The sequence below is a fragment of the Mustelus asterias genome, chromosome 5 (genome assembly GCF_964213995.1).
Source record: "Mustelus asterias chromosome 5, sMusAst1.hap1.1, whole genome shotgun sequence".
Taxonomy (NCBI): domain Eukaryota; kingdom Metazoa; phylum Chordata; class Chondrichthyes; order Carcharhiniformes; family Triakidae; genus Mustelus; species Mustelus asterias.
Genome location: NC_135805.1, coordinates 92028241 through 92049146, shown reverse-complemented (window position 1 = coordinate 92049146; position 20906 = coordinate 92028241). Strand labels below are relative to the sequence as shown.

The following is a 20906-nucleotide window of genomic DNA, read 5'->3' as shown; positions in this document are numbered from 1 at the left end:
GTGTACCTGGTGGATGGTGTTCTCATGTGAGATGATGGCATCCGTGTCGATGATCCGGCACGTTGTTGTGTGTGGTGTCGTGGTCATTGTTCTCCTGAAGGCTGGGTAATTTGCTGCGGACAATGGTCTGTTTGAGGCTGTGCGCTTTTTGAAGGCAAGAAGTGGGGGTGTGGGGATGGCCTTGGCGGGATGTTCGTCCTCATCAATGACGTGTTGAAGGCTCCAGAGAAGATGTCGTAGCTTCTCCGCTCCGGGGAAGTACTGGACGATGAAGGGTACTCTGTCCGCCGTGTCCCGTGTTTGTCTTCTGAGGTCAGTGCGGTTTTTCACTGTGACCCGTCAGAACTGTCGATCGATGAGTCGAGCACCATATCCTGTTTTTATGAGGGTGTCTTGCAGTGTCTGTAGGTGTCTGTTGCGATCCTCCTCAGTTGAGCAGATCCTGTATATAAGGAGGGCTTGTCCATAGCGGGTGGCTTCTTTAACGTGTTGAGGGTGGAAGCTGGAGAAGTGGAGCATCGTGAGGTTATCAGTGGGCTTGCGGTACAGTGAAGTGTGGCACAGTGAAGTGTGAGAATGGCAATGCTATGTCCCTCATTCCCTCTTGCCAGCCTCCATTCAAGAAGGGCACTCCCTCAACTGTGATATGGACAGGGGAGGAGGACATGGGAAATGCCATTAGCATACCAGCCTTCACAACCCCTTTAGAGCAAGAGGTACATGTCATGAAGGGCAGAGAAGACCCCTCCCGACCCTTCTCCCTAAATTGGCGATTCTGGGGCTCCCCACCCCCAGCTCCAAGTTGATTCTAACTGTGTCCCCCGAGTCCTCTCCAGTGCCTCCTGAGCAGCGCACACCGCAGAGAGTTCTGGCTGCCTGAGGGCTCACCTCTGAAATCCCCCTTGGTGCTGCAGACGCCAGGTTCACGTTTATGTAGAGCTGTTGTAAATGGTACTGGCATGACATCACACCAGTGCCCACTGAAAATTCAGTGTGGGCTCAATATCTCGAGAGAATGCTTGCTAATGACATGCTAATGTATTCAAATCAGCTTTAAGTGGTCCCGCGGTGTGTTTCACGCCACTCTACCAGCAAGGAGCTGGGAAGATTGGAAGCCAGAAACTCGCCAGCACGAATTGCACTCTCTGGATTTTGAGCCCAGGCTGCCATTCCTGAAGACGGAGAGTGCAGGCTCAAAATCACCCCCTATGACACTATGACACACTACTAAGCACCTTGAGATATTTTACTGCATTGAAGTAGCTCCATAAACAGACGTTATTCTTGTTTGTTTAATCGTCAGGAGGTAATGCAAACCTATTGTTAGTTTTGAACTTCTTCAATGGTGAGGAGGAAGTGATAATGGATGAACAAGGTGACCCCTGGCAGCCGGTTCCCCGGCAACACAGCGAGCAAGCAACGCAAATAGCCATTGACTTTGGTGGGAATGGAACATCGGCCAATGGCAAGCCTCCCATTAGAAAACCCGCTGCTGGAAAATCACAGCGAATATATTTAAGAATCATGGGATTAAGAGCCACAGGCCATTTAAAAATCCATTGACTTCTTCGGGGACGTTAAATAAATTCTTACAGCACAGAGGATGCTAGTTGAAATAGTCCATGCTTGCTCTTTGAAAGTGTTACTCACTTAGTCCCATTCCCCTGCTGTTTTTCCATAGGCTTGCTTTTTAAAAAAAATTTTTCAAGCATTAATCCAATTCCCTTTTGAAAATTACCACTGAACTGATTTCCACCACCCTTCTAAAGGGGTTGTGAAGGCTGGTATACAAATGGCGCTTCTCATGTCCTCCTCCCCTGTCCATATCACAGTTGAGGGAGTGCCCTTCTTGAATGGAGGCTGGCAAGAGGGAATGAGGGACATAGCACTGCCATTCTCACACTTCACTGTACCACACTTCACTGCACCGCAAGCCCACAGATAACTTCACGATGCTCCACTTCTCCAGCTTCCACCCTCAACACTGCAATCCAGATCATAAATTTTCCTCATCTTCCTTTGGGTTTTTTTTTGCCAATTATTTATTTGACCTCTGTTCATTGACCCTCTTCCCACTGGAAACAGTTTCTCCCTAGTTACTGTATCAGACTCCTTCAGAATATGGAACACTAGTATTAAACCTGCTGCTAACCTTCTCTGTTGAAACGAGAACAATCCCAGCTTCTCTAATTCTTTCACATAACTGAACCCTGGCATCATGAGTAACATTCGAGTAAATCTCTTGTGTATCCACTCTTAAGGCCTTGGCATGCTTCCTGGTGGCACAGTGGTTAGCACTGCTGCCTCATAGCCACAGGTTCGATTCCTGGCTTGGGTCACTGTCTGTGTGGAATGTGTACATTCTCCCTGTGTCTGTATGGGTTTCCTCCAGATGTTTCGGTTTCCTCCCACAGTCTGAAAGACTTGCTGGTTAGATGCATTCGCCATAATAAATTCTTCCTCAGTGCACCTGAACAGACACCGTAGTATGGCAACCAGGGATTTTCACAGTAACTTCACTGCAATGTTAATGTAAGCCTACTTGTAACACAAATAAAAAACTTTAAAATACAGTATCCTGAATTGGATAGCTAAGGCCCAATCTATGATTTATATAGCATAAATTCCATATTTTGGTACTTTTTGGGCAGAATCTTCCACTCCTCCCAGCAGTGATGATTAGGGCAGGGGCAATTAATTTGACGTGTCAAAAAATCAATTTCCCAACAGGAGGAAAACAGTTTGGAATTTTGTTCCCCCAACTTTCAAGGTGGGTTAAAGGTGTGTTGGATTTTCCATTCAGCATTGTTGAGAACCCCATTTGTATCAATTAGTATCTCATGAATATTCATTAAAAGGCCAACTCGCCAGAATCTAATACCAGGGGTCACTGTTTAAAAATAAGGAGTTGCTCATTTAAGATGGAGATGAGGAAAAACGTTTTCTCTACAAGGGTCATGGGTCTCTGGAACTCTCTTCCTCAAAGGGCAGTGGAAGCAGAGTCTTTGAATATTTTTCAGGTGAAACTAAATAGGTTCTTGATTAACAAGGGGGTGAAAGGTTACAGTCAGATCAGCCATGATCAACTTGAATGGCGGAGCAGGCTGAAGTGGCCGATTGCTGGCCAGCTTGATCACAGTCCAGCCCCGCGACCCCTGCAACGCTGCCTCTCCACCCCCCACGGCCCAATTGCTGGGCTCCCAAACATTCCCGGGCCCAACCCCGACCCCTGTCCTCCTGGCCTGCCACGACCTCCAGCCACTCTCCGACCGTAACCACCCCACCATAGTGTCGACCCTGCCCCTACAATGCCGAACCCCCCAGCCGGTTGACCACACCCCCCCTTCCCCCCCGGCTGGACCCCCAACCTCTAGCCCGCCCCAATTGCTGGCCACCCTCCTTCCCCCACTGATCCTGACTGCAGAATGGTAGCGGGACCCCCCCCCCACCAATCACCCCCTAGGCCCCACCCCATTAGGCTCCACACCAGTATGCCCTGCCCATTGGCATTGGCACTTTTCCCCTTGGGCAGTACCAGGGGGCCCAAGCTGGCACTGCCAGGGTGCCAATGCCCAGGGGCACCTCCATGGTGCCCAACCTTCTGGGAGGCCCCGATTGGCCCCCCTTTACTGCAGTAGGGTCGGGCTGCTAGTCCCCCGAAAGTGTGGAGCTAGTGTAAACCCCGTTGGAGTGAACTACTCCTAGTGGGATGGGAGACGCTAGTGGGCCCAGAGCCTTCAGTCCTGGGCCCATTAATTGCATTTAAATGATATTAAAAATAGATTTAAAATACTTACTCCACCTCCCCGCTGATTTCCGTGTGGAGCAGACGTTGCCGGAAAGCCGGCACTGGGAGATGCTATTGCGATGGGGACGCATGCACGAATTCCGCGCATCGCGCTGGATGAGAGAATCGCCTCCCATGACCTATATATAGGCGCTAAAGTTGATCTCTGAGATCTTCAGCCAACAGCAAGTCAGAAAGGCTGTACTTGTGCCTGTCTTGGCAGACTGTTGGTCATAATGTAACTTATTTAAATTAGGTTACTCAGGATTGTAGGATGGGCAAAAGGTATGAAGGAATTTGAGGAGATTAATTTTAGGGCAGAAGACTGATGGGGATAGTTTTCCCCCTTATTTGCTAAAAAAAAATCTTTATTTGGTCTGATCAAACATTGAAATGATCCTGAAAATGGCCTGGAAATTCTTCCCCACTGTTTCACTCAGACTCTTTCCTGTGTTTTTCAAACAAACAACTGTGCACAACGGTAGCACTCTTAAGCAGGCTGTGAGTTCAAATCCTATTATATTGTAGAACATGTAATCTAGTCTGATACTTCAACAGTGCATTGTCAAAGTTGTGCCTTTCTGCTGTGATGCAAAATCAAGGGCTTACTCAGGTGAATGTAAGAGTTCCAGTGGCACCATTTGAAAAAGAGTTATCATGCTGTCTGACCAACGTTACTCTGTCATTCAATACTATCAAAACAGATCAGCTAATTGGTCATTCATTTCATGAACATAGAAATTAGAAGCAGGAGTAGGCCATTCGGTGCTTCGTGCCTGCTCCGCCGTTCATTTAGATCATGGCTGATCATCAAATTCAATATCCTGATCCCCCCCTAACCCTTTGAACTATATCTCATTTCTTCTTGAAATCAGACAACATTTTGGCCTCAACTATTTTCTGTGGTAGTAAATTCCACACATTCGCCACCCTCTGGGTGAGGACATTTCTCCTTACCTCAGTTCTAAAAGGTTTACCCTTTATCCACAAACTGTGACCACTAGTTCTGGGCTCCCCCCACCATAGGGAACATTCTTTCTGCATCTACCCTGTCTAACCCTGTTAGAATTTTATAAGTTTCTATGAGATCCCCTCTCACTCTTCTAAACTCCAATTAATATAATCCAAATGGACTTAGTCACTCCTCATACGACAGACCTACCATCCCAGGAATCAGTCTGGTAAACCTTCACTGTACTCCCTCTATATCAAAGACATCCTTCCTCAGATAATGTTACGACGCAAATGTTAATTCCCGTTACCTCGCTTCATAATCTGCTAAAAGTGCTTGGGAAGGTGTTAACTATTTCATAGAATAGAATCCCTACAGTGCAGAAAGAGGCCATCGTGTCTGCACTGACAACAATCCCAACTAGGCCCTATTCCTGTATTTACCCCGCTAATCCCCCTGACCTACACATCCCAGGACACTAAGAGTCAATTTAGCATGGCCAATCAACCTAATTCACACACCTTTGGACTGTGGGAGGAAACAGAGCACCCAGAGGAAACCCATGCAGACATGGGGAGAACATGCAAACTCCACACAGACAGTGACCCAAGCCGGGAATCGAACCCGGGTCCCTCGAGTTGTGAGGCAGCAGTGTTAACCATTGTGCCACCTACATTCTACATTAATGTTTAGAGGTTCATTAATATAAAGACCTGACACTCGCTTTAAGTGAATAATTAACAAGTTATTTTATTCAATCAACTAGGAACTTTAACTGAACCAGTAACATTTTAATTAAAGTGCTGTTCAAATAAAGACAAAGACCATTCATTACCAAAACAGTAATGACAGAATCTTAGTCACTCTAAAAAAAACTATATACAACCAGGTCTGAAGGCTTGGAAAGGATTTGGAGTTCTTCTGTAGTTGTCTGCCGTCTGTGAGCACTGTCTGATTTGGTACTTTTCGCTGGTTAAATGGTGAGTTTTCATAAGGCATATCTGAAGCTGGCAGAGTTAAGAGCTAATTGTTTCAATTTTTTTTAATACTTTTCCAATTCAATCAAATCAAATCCAATTCAGAGTCTCAACAAGTTGAGACATTTCAGATCCAGGCTGACAAGACAGGACGGGAGACCAAAACCACCCTGTCCTGGGCCTGATCTACATGAGTCAAGCTGATTGGAGAAGGGGGAGGATCCTCCTCCAAGACTTGAGCTCATTTGCATCTTAGCCAAAAGGCCGAGATGCCGCTTTTAAAAATTGCTTCATATGAAACATATGAAGCCTCAGCGTAACCTAATGACCTCAACCAAGTGCAGGCGATCCATACTACACTTGATCTTAGCCAAAAGGCCGAGAAGCGATTGATCTCACTGCCTTTAATTGCTTCAGTTTAATTGGCTCAGGCTCTCGAGATCTTCTTCTGAGGTGGCTGTTGCTCTGGCCTTTATACTTGCGATGACCTCGCAATTTTCTTGCACCACGATTGGTCTGAGGTTGTTCACAACAGCAAATTCAAATCTGATAGGCTCTTAATAGCTGATAGGCTATTAAAATGCAAAAGCCTGTTACCAAGGCAACCCTGATGCTTGGTCCTTGAAACAAATGTTGCAACTGTGAGTCTGTGTGTACTCTGCATCCAAGCACTGAACTTAAAACCAGCTTTTAAAGGGACCAGACATTGTTTTCTTTCCCTCTAATATTTTTACAATTCTTCACAAACATTTTTTACATCTTTACAAACTCAACTTCAAAACAATAAGGACACCAAAACTGCACACAATTCTCCAGGTGTGGCCTCACCAATGCCCTGTACAATTGCAGCAAAACAACCCTATCCCTATATTCAAATCCTCTCACTATGAAGGCCAACATACCATTTACCTTCTTTACTGCCTGCTGTACCTGCGCGCTTACTTTCAGCGACTGATGCACAAAGACACCAAGGTCTCGCTGAGTATCCACCTCTCTCAATTTTCACCCATTCAAGTGATAATCTGTCTTCTGTAAAATTCAGCTGCTATGTCTGCCAAAGTGACAGTAACTGTATTTCAAAAATAATCCACTGTTTATGAAGCATATTTTGGGAGAGTAAGGAATACAAGACCCTTGTTCGATAATGGGGAGCAGTTATGGGCTTGACTCTTCCCCCATGGTTTCTAAGGACCAAAATGAGTTGAAAAGATTGACCAGGGCACATCTTGCTTGGCAGCTGTAGAATCAGTTGTATCAATCCAGTGTCGAGGTAGCTATGAAGTTATGGTGTCAAATGACTCGTGATTGGACTGAAACATCTCTAGGCCTCCTGTTCAGAGCCCACTGAACACTGCATTAATTGCTGGAAGTGTGCCAGTGAACTTAATTGAATAGGGGTGGAACAAGTCCTGTTCAGATTTGCCAGGATACTTTTTTTTAAAGTCCTATTTCCAGGAAATCAGCCCAGGAGGTAAATCCTAAAAAAAAATCAAATAACCTAAACAAATGGAAAATGAGCAAAATATGCATTTATAAAGTTAGAAAGATCTGACCAGGTCAACTCACTCCTCTCTTTGTTCCACTCCTGGGTTGGCTATAACAGAGTTTGAATTGAAAAAAGGTGATGTTGCCAATTCAATATATATGTATTTAACTGTGTGTAGCTCAGTGTAAGGAATAAGCCAGCCAGGTTCCTTAAGTTAACAAGTAAAGAGTTGATGTTATTGTGAAAACATGCCGAGGAAAAGATGCAGAAATTATGAACAAAAGGTTTAAACTATACAAATATTTCCAATTACCCCACTAATGCAAAAAAGCACATACAATTCCGCCCCCCCTGCACCCCCACCTCCCACCAAGCAGAGAAAAAAGAAATAAAACTTTACAGATCTTAAAACTTGGACAAGTAAAACAATGTCAGATTGTTCAGATGCTTACAACCATATTCACATTAAAATCATTTTATATTAATGCAAAAATTGTAGTATAATTCTAAGCTAATTGTTTGATATGTTCAGAAGTAATCTCTGATGGAATGGATATGCTTATAGTATCTTATTGCAAGCAGCGATTGTTCACGATGTGGGAATCATTTTAACACTGAAGTCAATTAAACTAAAAATCTGAAAAGATGCACAAAGGGTGCCTGATCCAATATTGCCTGTTGTTTTTCCTCTGTAGGCCAGCATCAAATATGTTTGTAAGAACAGGGAAACATAAGAGAACCTATGGTTGAATGAAGGACCAAATAGATTACAAGGGCTTATGTACACCGAGGAATTTAAAAATAATGCTGATAAATAAAAAAAACAAGGACAATTTTGAGAGGGTCATTCAAGGTTTGTGATGATGTGAGAAGAGTGTTAGGCAATGAGTACCTGTGCCATTGAACCATGACAAGAAATCATAGCTGAACCAAAGACTCCTCTCAGTCAATGTCCTGACATATGGTAATCGCTAAAGGATGGGGAATCTTGGCAGACTTTTTTTCCCTTGCCTTAACATCATTGAGAACAAACTTTTGCCAGTGCCTTGACTGAGACCAACAAAATCAATCAGAGCAAAACCTGAAACCTTTCTAATCTGTGTGCCTTGGTTTTGCAGAGGGCAGTCCATTAACTACCCGAAATCTCAAGGGAAACCTAATATTCTGTTTTAAATGACATTATATTTTGTTGTTCAGTGAACAATTAGGTCAATTATGTAGGCAAGACCACGATGAGATACTATTTTAACTCCTGGCAGAATATCTCACCAATCTAGCCTCCTTATCAGTTTGTCAGCTTTGACAAAGGCTCATCTGGACTCGAAACATCGACTCTTTTCTCTCCTTACCGATGCTGCCGGACCTATTGAGATTTTCCAGCATTTTCTCTCTTGGCTCCTTATCAGTAGCTTATTTTCTTAAGAAATACTATTACCAAAAAGTAATTTACTGATACCAATACCAATAGTCACATTGATAAAATCCACTTAACTGTCCAGGTCATCCTCATCATAAGAAGTTGCTTATCAACCTTTATGTTTGAGGAGGGAAGGAGACAGTCAAGTTGCAGGCCATTGTCATATGAATATAATTTACAAGAGACAGCAACATGTATTTCCATGATTCTGTCTTTTTGTGTATTGTTCTCTTGATTTTCTTTTTGTATTTTCTCCTGGTTCCTACACCTCTGCTGAGTTAGTGTAAACTCTCCTGAACAGGCCCTGCAATGGACTCAGTCTTGGCTCTATTCAGATGCAACCTGTCCAGATTGTAAAGGTCCCATCTCTGCACTCTGCAGATGAACCATCATTCTTACCTAATAAAAGGAAATATGCAGTAGCTTGAGCACAGAGAAGATGCCATCATATGAAACACCATGACCCTGTTGAAGGTGATGGTTCGAGCCAGAGTGGGATCTCTGTAACTCTAATAAACCTCTGAAGTGTCAGAAGAAGTTTCATGACCTCACTGGGTCAACACAGCTGACATTATTTTCAGATGAGTGACAGGGCAGATAACAGAATTACAGAGAAGGACTTGTGTGAATGATCTTTGAAATAATCATCAAATGTACCCCTTTACTGTTTCATATATTACCTTTAAATGGTGGTGCATAAATTTGAAGATGGTTGGGAAGGCAGAAATAACAGAATTTAAGATGTTGTCCTCTCTCCCAACTCTGTTATTTGCATATTTCTACCAGTGGGAGGGCAGTTGCTTCTTCTGTCCACTTTCTAACTTAATGCACCTTATTAGTGCGCTTCTGCTGTGGATCCTTCATGAACATTAGTCTTGACTTAAATTCCGGGACCCACAAAGGTCCAACAGCTGATTTAAAACTTTTGCCAATCCAGTAGGTCAGGGACTAACAAGTTGTGTTGAATAGTGTTGAAATTACTTAGAAACAAGTAAAAGATGTAAGTGTTGCAAGATGTGTAAGTACTTGAAAATTGCAGCATTCTACATTTAATTCCTGTGGAGAGTACAACCTTAATCCTTCCACTGTTAGTGGAGCCAGGGAATTTGATGTTCTGCAGGTTAACCATTTATAAATATCCACACATCAACTATGAGGCTAAGACAATTCCCAATATTTAATACCAATATTGCTGACGTATCATATCAATACTCTACTGCTAAAATAGTGGTGAGTAATTATTTGGGCTGTTTTGGTGTACTGTTGAGAGCTATGTGCATGAAATAAGTTTTGTTAACAGCAGTTACCATTAAAATTTGTTACGGCATTTATTGTTGTGAAAACATGTCTTATGTTAAACAATGATTTTTAATCCACCAGCTGGAAACCTCAATTTTAAAAACAGAAGAGAATAAGGGTGACTTGAGTTTGCAGCCAAGATGGCTACCCTGATTTCCATTACTGTATTTTCCACATTCCAATCCACTGGAATTGATAAAGCATATCTGCAAAACACATCAAGGACAATGACCTCAGGGAAATGTGAAGGGACACATCTCCTGTCCCATTATTGAGGCATTAAAGCAATCACCTAAGATATTCAACTGTTGGAGATGAACCATTAAACCTAATCACTTGAACATTGGGACACTGACTTGAAGAGCTTTCCAGACATAATCTAATCAAGTTACCTTTGGAATATATTACAATGAACTTCCTTAGATCCCCTGGGCAGTTGGAGAGAAGAGATCATGTGACAAGCCAACCCATTGTATGTCTAGCCACCTGACCCTCTGTGGAACTGAGGACATGCAGCTGAGGGGTTGAGGGAGAAGAGCTGAATGGCTTCCCTCCTGCCTCTTTTTCTTTCCAATCCATCTTGCAAGCTTCATACCTTATTTGCTGATTAAGGTCATCCATCTGTTTGTCAGATGGAATATCATATGGGAAAATGTGAAGATATGCACTTTGGTAGAAAGAATAAGAAACTGAATATTATTTAAATAGAGAAAGACTGCAGAAAGCTGCAGCACAGAAGGATTTAAAGGTCCTCTTGCATAAATCACAAACAACAGCTTTCAGCTAAAAGCAAATTCAACAGATTATAGGGAAGGAACATGGAATGTTGGCCTTTACTTCAAAGGGGATGAAGTATAAAAATAGGGAATCTTGCTAAAACTATAGAGAGCACTAATTAGACCATACCTGGAATACCGTGAACAGTTTTGGTCTCCTTATCTAAGGAACGATATACTGGCATTGGAGTCAGTCCAGATAAAATTTGCTAGATTGATCCTGGGTATGGAGAGATTATCATAGAAATCATAGAAACCCTACAGTGCAGAAGGAGGCCATTCGGCCCATCGAGTCTGCACCGACCACAATCCCACCCAGGCCCTACCCCCACATATTTTACCCGCTAATCTACGAATCTCAGGGGCAATTTTTAACCTGGCCAATCAACCTAACCCGCACATCTTTGGACTGTGGGAGGAAACCAGAGCACCCGGAGGAAACCCACGCAGACACGAGGAGAATGTGCAAACTCCACACAGACAGTGACCTGAGCCGGGAATCGAACCCAGGACCCTGGAGCTGTGAAGCAGCAGTGCTAACCACTGTGCTACCGTGCCGCCCTATCCAACCTCTCCTATAAGGAGAGGTTGGATAGGCTGGGCCTGTACTCATTGGAGTTTAAAATAATGAGAGGCAACCTTATTGAGACATAGGATTCTCAGGGGGCTTGACAGGTTAGATGCTTAGAGGTCATTTCCCCTTGTGGGAAAGTCTAGGACCAGAGGGCATAACATCAAAATAAGGGGTTCAAGACAGAGATGAAGAATTTCTTCTCTCAACAGGTAGTGAATCTGTAGAATCCTTTAGCACAGGGGGCTATAGAGGCTGGGTCATTATATATGTTCAAGAGTCAGATAGATAGATTTTTGATCATTAAGGGAATCAAGGGTTAAGGGGATAAGGCAGGAAAGTGGAGCTGATGATTTTATCAGATCAGTCAAGATCTCGTTGAATGGCAGAGCAGACTTGATGGACTGAATGGCCTATTTCTGCACCGACATCTTATGGTCTTATGGCCTCCTGACATACTCCTTAGGGGGGACCCAGCAACCTGCCTATTCCATTCCATTTATTTGGAGAGCTGGTGCAGACACAATGGGCTGAATGGGGTCCTTTGATGCCATAACAATTCTATGATTTGTGAATTCATGAGTTCTCGGCCCAAAGGCAGTTTCATTGTCCGCTGATCCCGAGCCGTTCCGCTTGAAGCTTTTGTCAGTGGTGGTTTGCTGTTGGTTTCCACTCTCAGGGGCAGGGTGAAAGGGCAGGTGCCAACTTTACCTCAGCTGGAACTGGAATCAAACCCACATTTTTGGCAGTATTCTGAAACACACTTTAGCCATCTAGCCAACCCAGTTAGCCAGCCCAGGCCTGTCTATAATATGCAAATTCACCTAACCCTAGAAAGTCAAGTGGGATGAAAGACACATCTTACATAGAATTTACAATAAAGAACTAGGCAATTTGGCTCAACAGATCTATGCCAGTGTTTATCCTCCAAACAAGTTTCCTTCCATCTTTCTTCATGAAAGACTAACGCAGTTTCCCTCTTTTCCTTTTTATCCCTGTATTTATCAAGCTTCCTCTTAAATCAATTTATGGTATTGACCTCGACTGGTCTATGTGATAGTGAGTTCCACATGCTCACCACGCTCTGAGTAAAGGCATTTCTCCCGGTTTTCTTCTTAGATTTGTTAGTTAGTGGTGGGATTCTCTGGCCGCTCATGCCCCAAGACCAGAAAGTCCTGCCCGAACTCAAAGGACCTTTAAATGGCCTCCTGAACTTTCTGCCTCATCTGTTACAATTCCCACAGTGGGCAAGATGGGGGCGTTTTGGCCAGTGTCTCATAATTATGGCCCCGAGATCTGGACCCTCCCCTCCACAAGTGGAAAAATATTTTTGACATTTACCATATCAATTAAACCTTTCACAGTTTCAAGACGTCCATCAGGTTATCTATTGCTTTTCTAGACAGAAGAGCCCCAACCTCTTCAATATTTCTTGATTGTCAGTCTGATAGTTCTACGATCTTTCTTGTAAATCACCTACTCTAGTACCTTTATATGTATTTAGTAACATGGTTGCCTGGATTTTAGGTGTTACAAATCTCAGACAGTACAACATTATTGAAGACATGCTACATTACAAATTTTGTATGCTGTCAGTTTGTCAAATGTTGTCCATTGGGTAATATTAGTCAGTAATAGTGTTGAAAGGATTCTTTGGAAAGCAAAGGCTAGGGTGCAAAATGAACACTGAGTTTGTGCAATGAATGATCATTGTGTAAATTTAGCATATGATCAGATGTAAGGACCTGCTTACTGGTTTGCCCCCAACATCCTTTAGGGGTAATTCTAATTGGCTGATAGTATAAATTGGATCAGCTGTCCATTGTACATCACTCCTAATCCTAATTTTCATTGGTTTCAGTTCAATTGCAAGTGTTGTACAACTTTCTACACTCTAGCTAAAACTGTAGTACTATATTCTGCACCCTCTCCTTTCCTTCTCCCCATGTGCTCTATAAACAGTATGTTTTGTCTGTATAGCGTGCAAGAAACAGTACTTTTCACTGTATCCCAATCCATGTGACAATAAGAAATCAAATTAAATCACATCAAATTTGTTTTTTTCACGTGTTAATTGTGAGAGAGTATTGACTTCAAACAAACCCTGGGAAATCTCCATTCTTGCTGCTAAAACACAAGTATTATGCGTGTCTGCAGAAATGACTAGGGTTTCCTGCCCAGCTGACAATATATTTTTACAAAGTACCACATGGGAACATATTTGATAGTAAGAAAAGAACGTGAAACAATGGGCGAGGTTTTCCATCCTTTCCTGCCGGTGGGATATTCCCATCCCTCCGGAGGCAACCCTCCTCACGATGGGTTTCCTGGCAGTGGGACAGGTGAGCCATACACAACGCTGTAGACATTGGCGGCACCAGAAGATCCCGTTGGTGGCCAGTGGCGACCAGCTGTGTGTGTGTATGTGTGTGGGTGTGTGTGTGCGGTGTGTGTTTGTGCAGTGTGTGTGCGGTGTGTGTGTGTATGTTGTGGGGGATGGGACAGGAGGTGAGGTTTAAATGTAATGTTTAAGGATTTTATTGTTAGCAGCGGGTATACTATTCTACTGACTTTTTGAAGATTTGAAAATATAATTGCCATTTGGCAATCGCTGATCAAAATTGAGACAGAGGTTTAAAGCTTCACTTCCTGCAAATCGAGTAAAAGAAAGAAAAACTTGCATTTATATAGCATCTTTCACATCCTCAGAACATCCCAAAGGATAGGTGCAGAAAACATAGGGTTGTTGTAGTGGGTTGTTGTAGTGGGGGACTTTAATTTCCCTGGCACAGACTGGAAAGTGCTTAGAGCTGGGGGGCCGGACGGGGAGGAATTTGTAAAATGCGTACTGGAAGGTTCTTTGGAACAGTATGTAGATAGCCCGACTAGAGAGGGGGCTATACTGGACCTAGTTCTGGGAAATGAGCCCGGCCAGGTCGTCAAAGTTTCGGTAGGGGAACATGTGGCAAATAGTGACCACAACTCTGTTAACTTTAGGATAGTAATGGACAAGGATGAGTGCTGTCCTACGGGCAGGGTGCTAAATTGGGGGAAGGCTGACTATAGCCGGATTAGGCAGGAATTGGTGGATGTTGATTGGGAGAGGATGTTCGAGGGTAAGTCCGCGTCTGGCATGTGGGAATCTTTTAAGGAACTATTGATAAGGCTGCAGGATAGGCATGTGCCTGTAAAAAGGAAAGATAGGAAAGGTAGGATTCGAGAGCCGTGGATAACCAGGGAAATTGAGGATCTGATTAAAATGAAAAGGGAGGCATAAGTTAAGTCCAGGCAACTAAAAACAGATGGAGCTCTGGAGGAATACAGAGAGAGTAGGAAAGATCTCAAACGGGGAGTTAGAAGGGCAAAAAGAGGTCACGAGATGTTCTTGGCAGGCAGGATTAAGGAGAATCCTAAGGCATTCTATTCATACGTTAGGAACAAAAGAGTTGTCAGGGAGAAAATCGGACCTCTCAGGGACAAAGGAGGGGAATTATGCTTAGAACCCAAGGGAATAGGGGAGATCCTAAATGAATACTTTGCATCGGTATTCACGAAGGAGAGGGGCGTGTTAACCGGGAGTGTCTCGGAGGGAGGTGTTGACCCGTTAGAGAAAATCTCCATTACAAGAGAGGAAGTGTTAGGTTTTTTAGGGAACATTAAAACTGACAAAGCCCCAGGGCCTGATGGCATCTATCCTCGACTGCTCAGGGAGACGAGAGGTGAAATTGCTGGGCCTCTGACGGAAATCTTTGTCGCTTCTTTGGACACGGGTGAGGTCCCTGAGGATTGGAGGATAGCGAATGTGGTCCCGTTGTTTAAGAAGGGTAGCAGGGATAACCCAGGAAATTATAGGCCGGTGAGCTTGACGTCCGTGGTAGGGAAGTTGTTGGAGAGGATTCTTAGAGACAGGATGTATGTGCATTTAGAACGGAACAATCTCATTAGTGACAGACAGCATGGTTTTGTAAGAGGGAGGTCGTGCCTTACAAATTTGGTGGAGTTTTTTGAGGAAGTGACAAAAACGGTTGATGAAGGAAGGGCCGTGGATGTCGTCTATATGGATTTCAGTAAGGCATTTGACAACGTCCCACATGGCAGGTTGGTTAAGAAGGTTAAGGCTCATGGGATACAAGGAGAAGTGGCTCGATGGGTGGAGAACTGGCTTGGCCATAGGAGACAGAGGGTAGTGGTCGAAGGGTCTTTTTCCGGCTGGAGGTCTGTGACCAGTGGTGTTCCGCAGGGCTCTGTACTGGGACCTCTGCTATTTGTGATATATATAAATGATTTGGAAGAAGGTGTAACTGGTGTAATCAGCAAGTTTGCGGATGACACGAAGATGGCTGGAATTGCGGATAGCGAAGAGCATTGTCGGGCAATACAGCAGGATATAGATAGGCTGGAAAATTGGGCGGAGAGGTGGCAGATGGAATTTAATCCGGATAAATGCGAAGTGATGCATTTTGGAAGAAATAATGTAGGGAGGAGTTATACAATAAATGGCAGAGTCATCAGGAGTATAGAAACACAGAGGGACCTAGGTGTGCAAGTCCACAAATCCTTGAAGGTGGCAACACAGGTGGAGAAGGTGGTGAAGAAGGCATATGGTATGCTTGCCTTTATAGGACGGGGTATAGAGTATAAAAGCTGGAGTCTGATGATGCAGCTGTATAGAACGCTGGTTAGGCCACATTTGGAGTACTGCATCCAGTTCTGGTCGCCGCACTACCAGAAGGACGTGGAGGCATTGGAGAGAGTGCAGAGAAGGTTTACCAGGATGTTGCCTGGTATGGAGGGTCTTAGCTATGAGGAGAGATTGGGTAGACTGGGGTTGTTCTCCTTGGAAAGACGGAGAATGAGGGGAGATCTAATAGAGGTATACAAGATTATGAAGGGTATAGATAGGGTGAACAGTGGGAAGCTTTTTCCCAGGTCGGAGGTGACGATCACGAGGGGTCACGGGCTCAAGCTGAGAGGGGCGAAGTATAACTCAGACATCAGAGGGACGTTTTTTACACAGAGGGTGGTGGGGGCCTGGAATGCGCTGCCAAGTAGGGTGGTGGAGGCAGGCACGCTGACATCGTTTAAGACTTACCTGGATAGTCACATGAGCAGCCTGGGAATGGAGGGATACAAACGATTGGTCTAGTTGGACCAAGGAGCGGCACAGGCTTGGAGGGCCGAAGGGCCTGTTTCCTGTGCTGTACTGTTCTTTGTTCTTTGTTCTTTGTTTGTTATTTTACAGTCAGTCAAGTACTTTCTGATATGTAGGGCGCAATCTTACCTGCCATTCACACCACGCTCCCACTACAGCGAAGTCAGAGAATTTGGTGGCCAGCCAAATCTCCATTCATTGCGGCGGGATGGGAAAATCCCTCTGGTGTGTACGGTGGTAAGATTCTTCCCATAGTCACTGTTGCAATGTAGAAAATGCAGTAGTCAGTTTATGCACCGCAAGGTCCCAGGTGCAGCAATGTATTTTCGGTGATGTTGGCCGAGGGATAACTATCAGCCAGGACACCAAGAAGAACTCCTCTATTCTTCTTCAAAATCATGTCATGGAATCTTTTGCACCTACCTGAATGAACAGACTGATCCTCAGTTTAACATTTCACTGGGAGGTGCAGCTACATACCCTTTCAGTTCTGCATGACTCAGAGCTGATGATATTACCGGGTACCTTAGTTCTGCAACATCGGAAGTATATTTGTCTCAAATTAATGCCTGCAGTTAACAGTAACTGTAGTGTGTGGCATTAATAATGTACCCCATTATATCTAAATAGCATTAAACAGAAGGCTACATAGAGTAGAATTAAAGACCATTTTCTTCTCATTCAACAGCACTATGTGGTTGCTCCAAGTCTCTCAGAAATGGTGCTAAGGGCTGTACAAATCATCTGATAATCATTGATAAAGAAAAACGCTGGCAGATTTCATCAGTTATAAGGCAGAAAGCCAGTCTCCCAAACCAGTCTTTCATTGGTCTGTCAGAGAACTGAAATTACTGAACCTCATTTTGTTATACCAGCCATACGTACCAGGATTTTACTCTCCAAGTTTATTTGAAGAGAAGTAATAAACAACTATTGTAAACAGAATAGGAAGGCATAAAACACATCTTGCCAGTGAAATTACTTTTTCTGGAAATATTATTTTTCTCTTCTTAGATAAATAATTGTTGCTAGTCACACTAAGTCAGGAAGGTATTGTTTCATACACCTGTGGATAGTTGGATGTGCACTGAATAATTGAAATGAGTATTAATTTAATTTTAAAAGTACCAGCATAAAATTAACTTATGATCCAAAGAGCCAAATCGTGATTTAACTTCAGTTCATTTAAGTAAGAGCTTATAACAATTCAGCATGCCCTTCCTTGTTAACCCTCACACTGACAAGATTCACATATTCATGGTTTTGTTAGCTCCTTCGAATCCTGTCTATAACCTATTGGACTTTAACCTGGTGTTGTTAGACTCCTTACTGTATAAACCAAAGCCAATTGTTTCCTCCTCAATCTACACACAGCTAGAGTTTAGATGAAAGTTGAACAGTCCAGTACAATATTCCATTCATTAGTTTGCAGTATGTTATCAAGCGAAACCTCAACCTCCATTGCATATATTTGTAAAGTTGTCTTCTTTGTGTTTACAATTTTTTTTAACTTTTGTGTTTTCTGATACTTTTTGTAAGAATGACAACCAGCATGACCCGTTTCCAGCTCTTAATTCCCATGTTACTAAATGTAAGGTGTAATCGCACACTGTAGACTTTTGCTTCCTGTACAGTTCACTTGCCTTTTTTTTGCCCTGTTCCATGATGTTCATGCTGTGCAGCTGCAAAAATTGTAGTATAATTTGTGTGTGAAGTCACTCAAATAAGATTGGAAGGCTGCCCAAAGGAGGAGGCTTATAAAGCAAAGAACTTGCATTTATTTAGCACCTCTCGTGACCCCAGGACATCCCAAAACACTTGGCAGCCAATTAAGTACTTGTGAAATGTGGTTACCATTGTGATATAGGAAATTTAAGCACAACAATCTCCCACAAACAGTGCAGTTATGAAAAAAAATGAGCAGATCTTTTGTTTTTCAGGTATTGTTTGATGGAGAGAAGACGGTAAGAAGTCTAACAACACCAGGTTAAAGTCCAACAGGTTTATTTGGTAGCAAAAGCCACAAGCTTTTGGAACAGGCTGTCCCTTCGTCAGGTGGGTGGGAGTTCTGATGGAGAGAAGATGGCCAGGACACCAGTTGAAATTCATTTGTTTTTCTTTTAAATTCATCTGCAAAACTAAACAGGGCTTCAGTCTAATGGCACCGCTGACAGTGCAGCACTACCTTTTTGATTTGATTTGATTTATTATCGTCACATGTATTGGGATACAATTAAAAGTATTATTTCTTGTGTACTATACAGAAAAAGCATACCATTCATAGCGTACATAGGGGAGAGGGAAAGGAGAGGGTGCAGAATACAGTGTTATAGATGTAGCTAGGATGTCGAGAAAGATCAGCTTAAGATATGGTAGATCCATTCAAAAGTCTGATGGCAGCAGGGAAGAAGCTGTTCTTGAGTCGGTTGGTACATGATCTCAGACTTTTGTACTGTTTTCCCGAGGGGAGAAGGTGGAAGAGAGTATGTACCTCAGTACTGCACCAACCCAATAGTTTCAAACTATATGCAGTATAGCTGTAACCAATGCAAAGTGAATCTAGACAGTGAGTGACTAGTTGTGGGGGGTGTTTCAACTGAACCCATTGGTCTCCAAACCTGCGATCCATTTTCCACCAGAATTGCGAGATAATTATCAGGAGCATACAAACCAGTTTTCCTTTTCCCCTACTGTAACGTAGACACTTGCAGTGCAAGAATTGCTTCCCCTGCTGAGATCAAGTTAACTCAGCAGAAAGTAGTTACGTTCCATTTGAACATGCTTCACCTTAAGCTTTTCTTTAAACTAAGCTAAATCCTTTATACCATTACTGTGCAGCATAGCTTGACCTTACACTTACAGTGGCCATAAATTATTCAAACCCACAGATGCTGCACAATAAGATAGGCTATTAAGAAAAGCAAATTGCTCCATTCTTGAGTCAGTTGGTGCATGATCTCAGACTTCTGTATCTTTTTCCTGATGGAAGAAATGCCAGTGAGGTTACGAACTGAAAGTAGCATTTGATAATGTCAGAAATACTGTAGTTTATTTATTAGTGTCACAAGTAAGCTTACATTAACACTGCAATGAAGTTAGTGTAAAAATCCCTTCGTATGCACACTCTGGCACCTTTTCCGTCACCACACTCCGGCGCCTGGATCGCTTGGTTAGACTCTTGCCCATTTTAAGTTAAGTTAGATGGAAAATAGTTTGCTCTATCAGTCACATCCTAAAATGATCTAATTTCACACTCTGCTACTGCCAATTTAGAGTGGAAATGATTGTTCAGTTTTTTTAGTTTATTTATTAGTTTCACAAGTAGGCTTACATTAACACTGCAATGAAGTTACTGTGAAAATCCCTTAGTTGTCACACTCTGGTGCCTGTTCAGGTACAGTGAGGGAGAATTTAGCATGGCCAATGCACCTAACCAGCACGTCTTTCCAACTATGAGAGGAAACCGGAGCACTTGGAGGAAACCCACGCAGACATGGGAGAATGTGCAAACTCTGCACAGACAGTAACCTAAGCCAGGAATCGAACTCGGGTCCCTAGCACTGTGGGACAGCAGCTCTGACCACTTTGCCACCTTGGCACCCATTGGTGAATTTGGAAACTTGAAGTGCATATAAAACATATTGGACCCCGTCTATGGATTTAGCGTAACTGTACATTTTGTAGTATTAGAAACTTGAATTATGAGTGTGAAAAACAAATCATTCAGAGATACCACAAATCCAAATGTGAGACTTCTTTCATAGGTGAAAGAAACTCTGGAAAACACTATGCCTGTCTAATATTCCATGTCATCTATATAAGTTATCAGGTGAAAAGTCTGGAATGAAAATAATTTGACCATCCATGCTGGTAGTTTCCATGGTGATTAGACTGGTCTGGTATGAGGAGCTCATAGCTGCCAACAACTGACTTTCAGATTGAACATTCAGTGCCTTTGATGCCCATTCATGTAGCTATGAGGCTCATTAAATGTTCAAATAAAACCAGAAAATGCTAGAAACAGTCAACAGGTGAAAGTGATTTGAGTCATTGGGACTTAAGAACATGAGTAGGCCATTCACCCTGTCCAGCCATTCAATTAGACCATGATTGATATCTACTGCAGCTCTATTTACCCACCTTTGCTCCACATCCCTTGCTACACTTATCCAACAAAAATCTATCGATCTCAGTCTTGAAAGCTCCAATTGTCCAAGTAGCCAAAAACTGCTGGGAGAGAGAATTCCAGACTTTTACTACATGCTGCTATTAAGTTCCACCACTGACTCGGGTTTAAGGACGTCAAAATCATAGTTCTGTGCTAATACATGCAGTGAGAATTTCTCTTTGGCCAGGATTTTGCGTTCCTCGCAGATGGTTCTGAGGCCACTTTATTGCCACTTAAGGGCCTTTTCCCACCCAGCCTCAATTTTTAGACTAGCGGGCGTGGGTCAAAGCAGGATGGAAAACTGAAAAAATAAATGAATCT

General features: G+C 43.1%; 1 pseudogene; it reads right to left on the bottom strand.

Annotated features, from left to right (window-relative positions):
• Positions 1-5926: 5926 nt before the first annotated feature.
• Positions 5927-6106, bottom strand: LOC144494555 (U2 spliceosomal RNA; annotated as a pseudogene).
• Positions 6107-20906: the final 14800 nt, after the last annotated feature.